At 38.1% G+C, this 13,892-nt stretch overlaps 1 protein-coding gene and 1 pseudogene across 4 annotated transcripts in view; one reads left to right on the forward strand and one right to left on the reverse strand.

The window, feature by feature from the left end:
• Nucleotides 1–13,892, reverse strand: part of LOC149534939 (putative histone-arginine methyltransferase CARM1) — a 305,777-nt gene that overhangs the window by 138,383 nt on the left and 153,502 nt on the right. The gene's annotated exons all lie outside the window — the stretch shown is intronic.
• On the forward strand, nucleotides 3,894–7,860 carry LOC149534943 (E3 ubiquitin-protein ligase JMJ24-like; annotated as a pseudogene). Its single transcript, XR_016356741.1, has 7 exons — nucleotides 3,894–5,353; nucleotides 5,516–5,658; nucleotides 5,809–5,908; nucleotides 6,110–6,242; nucleotides 6,368–6,431; nucleotides 6,600–7,380; nucleotides 7,633–7,860. The product of XR_016356741.1 is annotated as an E3 ubiquitin-protein ligase JMJ24-like (transcript).

Below are 13,892 nucleotides of genomic sequence, written 5' to 3' on the forward strand. Positions count from 1 at the left end.
ATGTAGGAGAAATACGCATTAGGTCATTCTTAAGCTGATATTAGTACCGTTAGTAAGGGGTTGTGTGTGGTCGTTTTCCATATTTTATATTCACCCACTTCTTTGTACTATGTTTGGATAATTATATAAGTATCAATTCACTGTCTGGCAGCCTACCGAATGGCGTAATGACCACAAAGAGGATAAAAGAAGCAAAATCAATAACTTAGTTGTTTATCAGTACTTTGCTTTCAGTATATTAGCACAGTAAATATTTTGTACACTCAATCTTTTGAGAAAAAAGATCACAGAATGGAATGAGAACTCCTGATAGAATGAAGACGATCATTTGCCTATGATTGGCTATCACTTGTGACTAATCTTTCAAAAGATTAATATGCTGGCTTTATGCTTCTATATTTTTGCATATCACATAACCTCTGTATGTGGTCAAATTTCTCAAGTGAGTTCTGCAGGGAAGATCAGTAGAACATTTAACCCGAAATTGGGGAGAATGACATCAGAGGTCAATGATACACCTTCAAATTAGACCAATTCCTATGATCTGAATCAAATTGGCAGTTTATAGAACAAGATGCTAGTTGAATATAATAACATTTATTGACGGAAATTGAACGAAAACTAGCTCCAACAGAATTGGCAGCATGTGTTTTACTAGGTGAATTTTGGGTAGGGTCCACAATCATCAAATAAAGACAATTTTTTTTAACGACCAGAGATGTCATGACAGAGTATGGTTTAAAGCAAACTAAGCTGCTTCAGCCTTAACCTATCCCAAACACTTCCAAAGTCAAATGTATAAAAATCCCTATCCAGTGTCATGCCCGAATGAATCACAGAGGAGGTCACGCGCCTTGTGCCTCTATACCACGCACCTTGTGCCACTATACCTCTCATTCTTTTTTCTTCTCTGACATTCTCAAGCTCATCAAATTCTTAGCATTTCTCTAAGAGGTGCCTTCTTTTGTGCCTTGGTCTATCACTAACCTGGTAAAGACAAAGTGTGCAGTTGTGATTTTTCCAGAGTATTATTCTTCATCTAACTCATTGGAGTTTTCACCAATAATTCAGTCTTTTCAGAACTTGAATATTTCTTTGTATCCAAAATCTCAGGAGGTGTAATAGCTGCATCTTTGTTTAAAGATCCAGAGTTAGGCAAAGCCTCAGAACCAAAAATAACCTGAGGAAGTATCCAAAGAAGCAGGGAAAGGAAAATATTCACCCTGAGAGTTTCAGGGATAGTTTCATCACCAGGAGCAATAACATGCTGGTGAATCTCAGCATCTGTCCATGAGGCATCACTTGTGAGAGATTCAGAGATGGTCTCATCACTAGGGGCAATGACATGATCATGAAGCTGAGCGTCTGTCCATCAAGTGGGCTTTGTGTATGGTATTGTCTGCCTATTGCAGAATCGGGATTTTGTGCCATTTGAATTTATAATGTGCGATAGAAATATATTTTTTGCTCTTGAATTCAATTTTTGTTTTCCACCTTCTGTCTACAACCTCTAGAAGGAAGCCCCTCGAAGAGGCATATTTCCACATAGAGATGGGCATAACTGGAACAAGAGATGTGAGATGTCTCTTTAGATGAACAATGAGACATCCCAATATCGTTCCTGATAGCTTTTAAACTTTCTAACTCCCAAAACTGTAGCAGCAGGTAGGAGAGATGAACACACAAATATGTAAAGGTAACATGAGCTGGTTAGATTCCCAGATTTTAGCACTCATTCCTTATCCTTGAGAAAGTCAAACACAAGGATTTAAAAACCTGTTATTCAGGGGATAATGGAGATTTCCTCCTTTTTTTCCGCTTCTTTCATGATTCAAGCATGTTGCTGCTGTTTGAAAAACTCTCATGCAAGGGAAAAGCACCTGTAGGTAATTTTCTCTATCTGTTGTCTTGCCTGCATGCAGATCTTGGAAATATGATCAGAGGGCAGAAAGAAGAGGAAAAGGCAGAAAGTGTTCGGGAATAAATGGAAGTTCCAGATGCCACATCCAGTTTGGGTGATCTCCAAACCCTACTCTGATTTGAGCCCAATACCAACAGTCACCTACAAAGGAAGCCTCCATGGTTTTGTAATAAAGGGAATGGGTTTCGATTTTCAATAGCTTCTGAATCCTCCGGGAATCATAGCCATGTTTTGGGTTTGCTTAGCTCGCAGCCCATCAAGTGAGAGCCAGGGAGGCAGTGTGGCCAGTATTAATATCAGATCTGCCTTCACAACTCCTGTTGCTGAAGACATAAGCCTGTGCTGCAACCATTCCATTCTCATGCTTCCCATCAAGTCTCACTGGAACCTTTTAAGTACTGCTGTGAGAGACCAAAGTCTGCCCTTGTTTGCATAACATATTTAAAACTGTTCAAGATTGGCAATTTTTAAACAGCTGAACAAAATAGTTTTTTAATTTTAACTAAGAGCACATAGAATTTAGGGATGTATGCCTTCCACACTCACTATATGCCTCAAATTTAGGTGTAACACGACTATAGAATATAAAAACAGTTTTAAAAAATAGGGTTTTTGGTGATAACTGAACTCACACTACAATTTGTAGTGATGTGTATTCTTCTTGTAAATTGAAATGGATACTTAGACAAGGAGAATCTTATTACAAAACCAAAAGTGTTTGTTGAAGTTATTTATTATTGATAGCCCCAATTGATGAGTTGTATCTTTAGCTTGTATTCAAGGTTCATATGTCTGTGGAATGCCTAGGTCATGAGCTAACTTAGGTTTCTCGAAGGCTTGAAAAAGAAGTCTATCAAGACAGCCAAGCAAAAAATCAAGGCCAAATTCCCACTCTGGAGGGCCTTAGAAAAGCAAAATACAAAAATGTAGAAAAAATTTTAAACTTATATTTTTATAACCTTCTAGAATTCTGTCCAAACTGTTACGTGGATGATTTGAGCTGATTTCTGGATCACTCTGAAGTTTTTTGGATGAAGATGTCTAGTACAATTCGGCAATGATCTTAGCCTATGACACTACTTTTGCTCAAGATTTGTAAACAATGTATATGCTGTTTGCATGTTTCCACATTTTTCTGGGATGTCTATCAGGTTGGATATGGCCATGACTGGCTTTACCTATAGTGAAAAAGACTTGGATTCTATTCTTATTTCCCTTACCAGCATGTGCTAGAGCCTATTAATTCTATCAACTCTCCTTATCTGAAGAGTCTTCTACCGTTATTGGTTCATTATTGAATGCCTCTTTTTATTAGGTTCTTAAGTCCTTAGAACCACTTTCTGATCCATTTTATCCAGTACTTGTGGCTGCAGAGATGCTCTTTTGATTAGATTACTTCTGTTCCTCTTTAGCTCCACAGCCTCGCTGGCAAGCTAATTGATTCATCACTGCATTTATTACCTAACATGGAAGCATCTTTATTCTTGACTGCTATCTATTATTGTTAGTGTTTACCTTGATGATTCTGTTTAGTTCGCATTTTGCAATATCTGCATTCTTATAGTACTCATCACCATTATCAAATCACCTTCAGTGAGACAAATTGCTTTTAGTTCTTCTCCGTAGCAATTACTACTCCACTATAACATACTCTCATCTCAGCAATATTTTTTGTAACTGATCCAAAATCTTTATACAACACACTCCTATTACATTGTCACTCGTGTGCTTCCTTTCATTCTGACCTTGGTAATTTATTCTTCAACTTTTTCTATGTTTGATTATTTTTCATTGTGTGTCTCAAATTGTTCCATAATACTTCTGTGATTGAACTCTCTTCAAGGGAAAAAATGCCATCGACAAATTGGAATTAGGAGAGTACAGGTATTACTTGTTGTGTACAACCATCTGTTTTAATTGTCCATTTTATTGAACTAGTCTGTCTGATTAGACCTATATTGATATACCCATTACTAACTGTTATTATCAACTGTATTTTTTATTTTTCATATACGTAAGAGAATCATGTATGGATATTTGAGAATCCTAGAATGGCATTTCATAATTCCCAGTCTTCTACATGTCCAATTACTTTATGTTTTATTTCTATCTATTCTTTTTTTGGTGGATTCAATTGATAAATAACCATTGATAAATCACTAATAATATTAGATTCGACAGCATTGATCTGTAAGATATACTATTAGGCTGAATTTGGGTTCCCTTGCGATGGGTCTATTATTGCATTGAGAATTGGAGTTCATCTGTAAAGATTTTTTAAATGGAATAGCAATTCCCTGTGCAATTTCTCCATTCGCCACAGAACTTGAATTTCTTTAAGATTTTTCCTAAGAATGTCCTGTTCACTCTCGTGTCAGAGATGTTTTTTGTCAAGTTTTATCATCATTGCACCCTTCACTTGTTCTCTTAATAAATACAATTCCTCATATACTTAGTAATCATATTTCCATTCAAAATTTGCTTTCAGCTATAAAGCTACCTTGTTTTCTGAGATTTTCTTGGGATTGTAGTGGTTCAAATTCTCTACTCTTATTGGAAATAAAATGTACTTTATTTTCTATGCCATATTAACACAGGAAAAATGTTGTTATGGACTTGTTTACATTTTTTTTTGTATTAATAAAAAATATTAGTAGTTTTTCTTTCTTATCCTATTCACTAAATTTTTTTGGTTTCTTTCCTTAAAGTTTACTTCCTTTGTTCTTTGCAGATCCCTGTGTACCGTCAAATCTTTGATTTTGAGGATTTTATGCCTGCTATTCTGTGACAGCTACAAAATTCTGACTAATTTATTCCAAATTGTTCCTGCCACATGGGTAAGCATTCAGTGTTTCATATGTCGGGTTGTATTTATTAGAGAGAGGTGCCCTCTTTGCTTCTTAGGCCACCTGTTTCAACTTCCCAATGGCATCTGGGAATGCACAAAAGGATGAGGCAGAAGTTGTTGCAGAGGAATTTCGTTGCAAAAGGTCTGATGGGAAGAAATGGAGATGCAGTGCAAGGTCCATGCCAGACAAAACCGTTTGTGAAAAACGTTATATCCAAGCCAAAAAGAGAGCTGCAAACTCTGCCTTACGTGCTAGCCAGAAAAAGCTAAAGAAAAAGGAGGAGGTAAGTGAAGCAGTTCCAGAGAGCAAGAATAATGATGTTGAAAAAGGACATATTTTTGATACAGCTGGCGGGGAGTTCTCAGCTATCCCTTCAAATAAGAAGTCAAAATCCAGAGGCTTAATGCAAATGGCTCCTCTTCGTATAAGGCAACGCCAATCTCAGTTGTTGAACGATGATGCAGAAGTGGACATTTCGATAAGTCGCATGTCTGAAAAGGAGGCTGCTTTTGACCCATATAAGATCCCAACAGCTCCATCCAAAACAAAAACTGCGAAAGACTTTGTTCACAGGCCTCTCTTGGTAAATTGAACTGATTATAAATCTTTTTGTATTGAATCATCTCATTTTATTTCATTATGCTTCTTGTAGATTCCTTACCCTATTTTGAGATAATACAAGCATTGGTCAGAATTCAAAATCATTGATTTGTTTTTGAGGAACATGTCACGGTATTATTTTCAGGATTGTTCTAGTAAGAGCACTGGTATGCTAGCTGAGGCAGAAAGTGCAATGTGTCATCAATGCCAGAGGAATTACAAAGAAAGGGTGGTTCATTGTTCAAAATGCAAAAGAAAGCGTTACTGCCTACCATGCATTTCTAAATGGTAGAACTATTTTTTCTGGTTGGAATGTATCTAAACCACCTTTTGGACTATACTTAAAAACTTGTCATGATAAGAATGAATATATGATGTTTATATTTAGGTTGATATTTAACTCTGCATGGCACACTGGTGCATTCCAATTTGATTCAGGTACCCTGAATTACAAGAAGAGGATATTGAAAAGGCATGCCCTGTTTGTCGTGGGAAATGTAATTGTAAAGCATGTTTCCGTGGGAATGGACATGTGAAGGTAATCAATCTTTCTATGATTTGTTTTAGACCTTTTAATCACCAGACTGAAATTTCTATGATTGTGACAGGTCACAGACGTAAATTAATACCAGCTTGTTTGCAGAAATGCTGTTCCTTCTTTTATAGATATTGTAATATTTGGAGGTCACGTGATGTTATTGATTCACTTCGGAATTTGTTCATTTTTATCTATATGTAGGCAAGGGTGGAGGAAACTGATAGCATTGAGAAGTTATGGTATCTCCATTATTTCCTTTCCATGGTTCTTCCCGTGCTTAAGCAGATCCATAAGGAACAGTGTTTGGAACAGGAGGTGGAAGCCAAGATTCAAGGTAAGAGTGGACGATTCTTTGTTGGTTTGGCTGTTGCTTAGCCAAGTACTTGTCACATTCTTCATTTATTTTCTCTTTTTTTTTTTCACGGGCTATCAGTGTCCTTGAAATATGCATCATGCTAGGTGAAATGGAAATAAAGCTGGAGATTCCCAGAGCCAAACTTAATTCTGACGAGAAATTATATTGGTGCATAACAAAATTCAATCTGTATATTCTTTGGACAAAGATGCGGTTTTGTAATCTGAACATTATAAGATCAGGTTCTACCTGGACAAGCTGTGGGGAATGTTAGAGATTGAAATGAAAAATTATAATTATATATTGCTAACGTTTCTGTTGCTTTCTATTTTACAGCAATAACTGCAAAACTTCAATTGTTGATTACAATCGAAACTGCCCATTTTGTTCGTATGATCTTTGTCTCAGCTGTTGTTTGGAGCTTAGGGAAGGTTCCCACCTTGGAGTTAATAAAGCAGATTCAGCTCAGCAGTCTACAGATGCACCTTATTCTCATGGTAGAGATGGAATTCAGAGAGACAAACAGATATAAGTGGCTGGAGGAAGAGCTGGTTTGGAGCTACCATCCCAGGCTATTAACAATAGCAGCATGGATTCTACATATCGATCATCAGATTGGAAATCAAATAGTGATGGGAGCATTCCATGTCCCCCAAAAGAATGTGGAGGCTGTGGCAATTCTTTGTTAAAATTAAAATGCATATTCAAAATGAATTGGGTTGCAAAGCTAGAGAAAGATGCAGAGGAAATGACTAGTAGCTGCAGAATTCCAGATGGTTTTAAATCGTCTCGTGCATGTATCTCATGCTATAAATATGGTTCTAATGGAAACAGTGGGTACCAAGGAAATAATTTACGCCAAGCAGCATGTAGGAATAACAGCAATGGGAATTTCATATACTCTCCTACAGCACAGAATATTAAAGAAGGTCTTGAGCATTTTCAGAAGCACTGGATTAGAGGTGAGCCTATAATAGTTCAGAATGTTCTTGAAGGTACATCTGGTTTGAGCTGGGAGCCAATGGTAATGTGGCGAGCTATGTGGGAAATCAGTAATGGAAAATTCAATGATGAGACAAAGACAGTAAAGGCTATTGATTGCTTGGATTGGTGTGAGGTATATTCTGTTTTCTCTCAACAGTAGGAGTGCATAAAATTCATATTTTCTCATCGGTGCTATTCAATGGATATAAAATTTAAGTTACATGCCAAGTGGAAACCTATTTTGAGCTATTCATGGCGCTGGTACAAACCATTTTTTGCATTTTGTTAATTTTAAATTTTGATTATGTTTTATATATTTTCAAAGTGTCAGTAAAATAGGTCATAAGGCATACAGATCTGACTGGTTTATTACTTCGCGGTGCAGGTTGAGATAAGCATCCATCATTTTTTCAAAGGATATACAGAGGGTCCAATGCATAAAAATGGCTGGCCTGAGATGTTGAAATTGAAGGATTGGCCACCTTCAAAAAATTTTGAAGAACATTTGCCATGCCATGGAGCTGAATTCATAAATGCATTGCCTTTACATGAATACACTCATCCCAATTGGGGCCTTCTTATAGTCAGCTCCTATCCGATGCCACTGCAGTAAAAGTATCCCATGCGGAGTATGCCTCGTCAGGAAAAGCTTGGGGTGTCATCCAGCTTCCTCAAACTCTCACGTGAATCCTTGTACTATTGGTTTGATGCCAAACAGAACGTTGATAATGTATGAGCCAATATCACATGAAAATAGATACACGCAAGGTCCTCCCACCACTATCTCAGCTATGGGATAACAGTCCTCTCTTCTTCTTGTCCAAGCACAACACCCAATTACTGACCTGTATGTGCTAGTTGCCTTGAACTGACTTCAATCACATGTCTTCCTTCTGCTATTGAAGGTCCAACTTCTTATAAGTCTTCAATGTATCAATTCGAATCACATTTCTGAAGTGCAATGTGAGATACTAGGTTTGCGTCTAGTCTCACTATAATCCTTAAGGGGTTTTGTCCATAGGAAATATCCAATCACATTTAAGCAACACTTAGGATTTGTAAAATAACATATATTTGTGGTGTCAATCCCAATGTAGCTCCACGTTGTTATAACATCGATATTAAGGAAGACACAAACAACTAGGCAATGTGGGACTAAAAGCCAATTTCGTCTTTTAGTCACTTAAGTTACTTGAACTTTCATATCTCTTGAAATATTTGTCCAATTGCCATGTCGGCTGAAAAAAGAATCTATCCTCATAATTCCCCATGTGACCAAATACACTTTCTCAAACTAGAAAGGGTCCATCTCTATTACTCCTAACTTACTATACATAGTAAGTATGGCAAATGGAATTCAAATGATACCAAACGAATGCCAAATCCATAAATCGTTGAATGTTGGAGATGAATCAATCCTCAGAAGACCCTCTGACCATCCTCATTAGCCTACGAAGATCCAATATTAGGCTAAAAGCTGAAATTTTGATGCAGGCTACAAATAGGGACATTACAAGTCACCAGAACATTAGTTATTATCATTGCAAATTCATTGATTTCTACCTATATTTCACCAGCAAAGATTAATAATCTCACACCCAAAAAGCTTTAAGAATTTAATAATAAATTCCCTGTTACTCGTAAACCTCACAAGATTACAATATTAACTGCTCTGATAGCACTATAATATCCCATTGGAATTTTTTTCCAAATTTCTCCACAAACAATTTTCAGAAATATAGCAAAGAATTTATGCTACTAAACTAGCAATATTAACCACCAATGCTTATATAAAATACTCAGAATTTGTTACTATGTTATTATTTCAGCAATACAATAACACATTAAAACGTCCAATCATAAAAACAATGTCAACAGTCAAATTGGAAACAATCAAATACACCTGTAACTCTAGATGTGAACTATGATGTGAATTCACGACAGCTGATGTTAAACTGGGTTTGCATCCAATTCACCTTGTAGAAACTGAAGGTTTCCATCCTCAGGATCCTAAAATGAAACTGAGCTTCCCAAAATCTTACTAAGAGATATCTAAAATCAAATTAGAAATCCAAACATGGCTGAAATGAATGAAGTCTTCATCTTTTATGCCCAAGAAGTGACTCTTCAGCTTTCCTTCCCTATCTCCTTGTCTTCTTGCAAATTTGTCTCTTATTAATCCTCTTAATAATATAAACTTGACATCTTAATAATTCTGTCTAAAGTCCCCATAAGTCAATTTTAATATAGTTGGGTTGGCCTATTCATTTCCTAATGTCCCCAAATTAAACAAACTAAAATATTTTTGAAAACGTTCATTTTTGAGCTTAAATCTAAAAACCCTATACAAGCTATATCGTTAACAAACATCAATTTGTTTTTGCTTAATCAATAGTTTGATGTTTTGTCAAGTATTTGGCAGGCAAATTATTATCACTCAATAAATAATGCTTTAGATTCACAGCCAGTTGCCCACAATTTTAATTGATTAAGTCTTTATCAATTTGGACAAATGAACACTACTAAAGAATTTATATGTAATTCTATAATGATGGCAATGCTACTAATATCCAATTTAAAAATTGACTTTTGGGAATTTACAAGAATGCAATAATGAACCTAGAAATTGACTTCTAATAGATGATATATGGATTGTAGCTCTCAAGAAATAATCCAATTTACTCGCAGGTTCAGAAATACATGCTCCTCGCTTATAATCGCAGGTGCTCTAAAACCTGATTTCTGCCCTCCAATAATTGATTGCAGCCTTCTACAAAGTCTGAAATCGCTGCCAAATACAAGAACAACAACCATAGTACATTCCTCTTTAACCACGAGAAACAATAGACAATAATGGCGTTCCAAATCACAAATTCTCCAGCCACAATGAAATTCCCAGGTACAGTACATAACAGTTAGGAAATACTATGATTTAATTAAGACAATTCTCAGAATTAATTCACAATACCATAGCTATGAATTACTAGGCACTTCTTAATTACAAACCCTTATACTTCAGCAAGGGCAAAGAAATTGGCAAACTCAGAAACTCTTCGCAGGCAACCAAAAAAAAAATCAATCGGATGCTTTGCTCATCAAATGGGCTCATATTTATAATCTCCAAATGGCACGAAGCTTCTCAAATGAACATCTCTTAAGAAGCTTCTCACACACAACATTAAAACATAATAAAGTGTCATTATAAACTAATTTATTAATAGCTTTTGGCTCCGAAAATGACCTTTTCCACCATAACTTCAAATTCTAACATGTAACGCCACTATTTCTTGTTCCCATGATTTAAAACTTTTCGTCCCAATTCCAACGAGCTATGATATTGAGGTGACCAACCAACAACAGTAACAAAAATACCCACCTCGGCATATTTAGATGAATAATAATAATAATTCACCCGTCTTGTGAAAACAACTAAAGAAGCATCAGAATCAAAATTTGACAACACAAAAGTAATCCTGATGATGAAAGACGATGAATGAACCTGACTAGGTGACTTACTATAACTAGGCGCTCCCTCTACGATTCTAGGAGCCCAAACTAGAAACCAAAAATAAAAACTAAGAACATCCTCCAACTGCTCTGACTCAATTGAGCTCATCGGAACCAACAAATTAACTTACTATAAATAGTATGTCCCTCAAACGGAGCCAAAACACACCATACGCTGCTAGAAAGCCTACAACCACATAACTAAGACCCTCAAATCCTATTGTCAGCTTACGAGGGTCGCGATAGTGAACTGACCTAGCCAACTACAGGAACCTACTAAAAATGGGGACATTACAATCCTCCCTCCCTAAGATTGTTTGTCCCCAAGCAATCCTAGAGCAAAATGGACATCATAATCCACCTAGATCCCAAAGGTAGAACAGCGTACTATGCCTGCTGTGTACAAACAACTCTTGTAGCACCAACCCCCAAATAATGGACATCAACATCAAAATCACTTGAAAACTGACGCGAGGCACTTATGAAGGCAACAACTCATCAGAACTCAACCCAACTGAAATAAAAACTTTGTTTGCGCCTGAGTCCCCATCAAACTAATACTCACACTCAATTGCACTGTGGAGATGGTAATAACCATAGATACCTAAAACACTACCACCAACACCAACCACTGCCAAACTGTCTTGGGTGTGTAGATGCTGCAAGGGGTCTAATTAGCAATTATCAATTGCATCTGCAAAACATGGTGCTAACCCATCCCATAATGGATGGCATGAAAGTAGAGCCAACCCACACCAACGTGAAACCAAACCCTCTACCTGTGGGTCAAAAGAAAAATGATGAGCACTCATCACAGTGTAATGCCGATAAAAACTCTGAATCTCTGTCAAAGAGTTCATCATCATCAAACTAGGAATCAAAAGATGGCTCTAATCTTTGACACTGAACTATAGGTCGGATAGGACCCTGGGCAACCCTCTCAGCAAACCCAACCTCAAAATTAATGTGGGGAAGCATAGTAGACAAAGTCTCTACAATCTTTCCCACGAACCTCTGAATAGCACGAGAGCCTCAAATGAGACTACCCTCAAACACTATATAAAACCTCCCTCACATTTGAACTCTCCAATAGATACTCCATGAAGGACTCTGTGCAGTAGCAATTATATTTGGAAGCATCAACCTACTCCCCTATGACCACAGTTGATCCCTCTGAAAATGTGGCACTACCATCTGTCTAATGGTACCAGTTGTATGAAATGAAGAAATAGATCCGCTCCCTGTAGAAGGAAGCAAATCACCATGAGAGCTCGTCTCCCTTGATGCTCTCACCTCCTCTGTACCTACTGCACCCATATGCTAGACGGATGTGTCAACCACATCATCACGACACTCATCCCCAACTGTAGAAGCAAACCCACCACCAACCACAATATGTAACAGAACAGGGTCTAGTGCTAATGTCAACTGTACCCAATCTAACTCCACTGTAACCTTATCCAACTATGACTGTGACTCTTGAAGAGCCAACTGAGTATACTGAGCAAAGTCCACAGTCACCTCAAGCTCCTAGGTAAGCTCAGCTACCCCCTCCTCTTCCCTTAACGTCTAATAACAAGTGCTACCCCACTCCAGAAGGTAGTCCATGTTAGGAACTAACTGAGAGTAACTATGCTTCAAGATCCTGACAGCCTCTCAAAGCATATGAACCCCTGCTAGGGAAAGACTACTATCACCGTGCTCATCTAACATAGAAGCACCCCAACCAGATGTAGCTAGCATCTGACGAATAGCATCATAATGCTTAAGAGCTGAAGAAATGTCACTATCACTCATCTTCAGCCGACAAGTCACATGATGCCTCTGTTACCCCTGCCTCTGTGTCGGTAAATATTGTGTAGCCGACAAGTTGATGTCGTCAGTGGAAACTATGTCAGCCGACTTGATTGTTGTCAGTGTTTTTGTATTTTATAGCCGACGTCGTCGGTAAAGATTTTGTAGCCGACGAGTAAATAGTTTGTGGCGGACATAATGTTTGTGGTCGATGGACTCCTTCGAGAAGGTTCGGCGGATAGTATTTATACCCCGTCTAGGATCATTGTAAATCATCTTATCTTATCACCAGTTATGTAATCTGTTAGCATATGCGAATAATCTAAGGAGTTCTGTTGTTTGTGTTCATTATTTATGTGCATTTCTTAATTAACCTATGTAGTAAACATTTGGCACCGTTGCCTTATGAACCTGGAAGGTGGGACGAATGAAGATTAATGCCAAATCAGCTTAACAAGGATCGAAATAAGGCCAAGGGAAAAGATGGAATCCGTAATACGCAAGAAAATTTAATTCTGGCATAGCAAGCCGAACACCGAAGGAGATTCCAGAAGATTGCCAACGAAAATCGGAGCACAGAAGAATTATTGGAGGAAACTCGGCAACAAGTGGAATTGCTAGAAGAAGCACGGGAGGAGTTTTTGAATCTGTGTTCGCCGAGGGAAGAGAATCCAGACAAAAGAGCAATGACTCGCACGGCTCGGAGTGCTGATGGAGCAAGAGCATGGAGTGAACTCTTCGTCCGGGATATACTTCCGCAGGGGACAACTTCAGAAAACCCTTCTCCACCAAGGACCGCCGATGCGGGAGTGCAGTCCGCCGGTGTGGGAGTGCAGTCCATCGGTGTGGGAGAACAGTCTGCCGGTGTGGGAGTGCAGCCCGCCAGTGTGGGAGAACAGTCCGCCGGTGTGGGAGTGTAGTCCGCCAGTGTGGGAGTGTAGTCCGCCAATGTGGAAAAACAGTGTGCCAGTCTGAGAGTGTAGACCACCGGTGTGGGAGTAGAAAGCCGCGGCGTGAGAGTGAACAGCGCCAGTATTGCAGGACCGAGCAACGCTTGTTTACAGAAACCAATTACGATGGCGGGACCAAAAGAAAAACTGTCGAAGTTTGATGGTGATGGTACGGCCGATCCCATTCGACACTGCAAAACATGTGAAATGATCTAGAGGGCAAATGGGATCACTGATAAAGATGACTGGATGAGACAATTCCCGGCCACCCTATGGGGAGTGGCAATTGACTGGTTTATTAGTACGGATCCGCAGAAGCTAGACAGTTGGAATAACATTAAAAAGGAGTTTCTCGTAGAATTTTAGCTGTTGTGCGATGATAATGAAATTGTTG

This window comes from Cupressus sempervirens, chromosome 10, assembly GCF_028749045.1.
Source record: "Cupressus sempervirens isolate cs-2001-9-10 chromosome 10, ASM2874904v1, whole genome shotgun sequence".
NCBI lineage: Eukaryota > Viridiplantae > Streptophyta > Pinopsida > Cupressales > Cupressaceae > Cupressus > Cupressus sempervirens.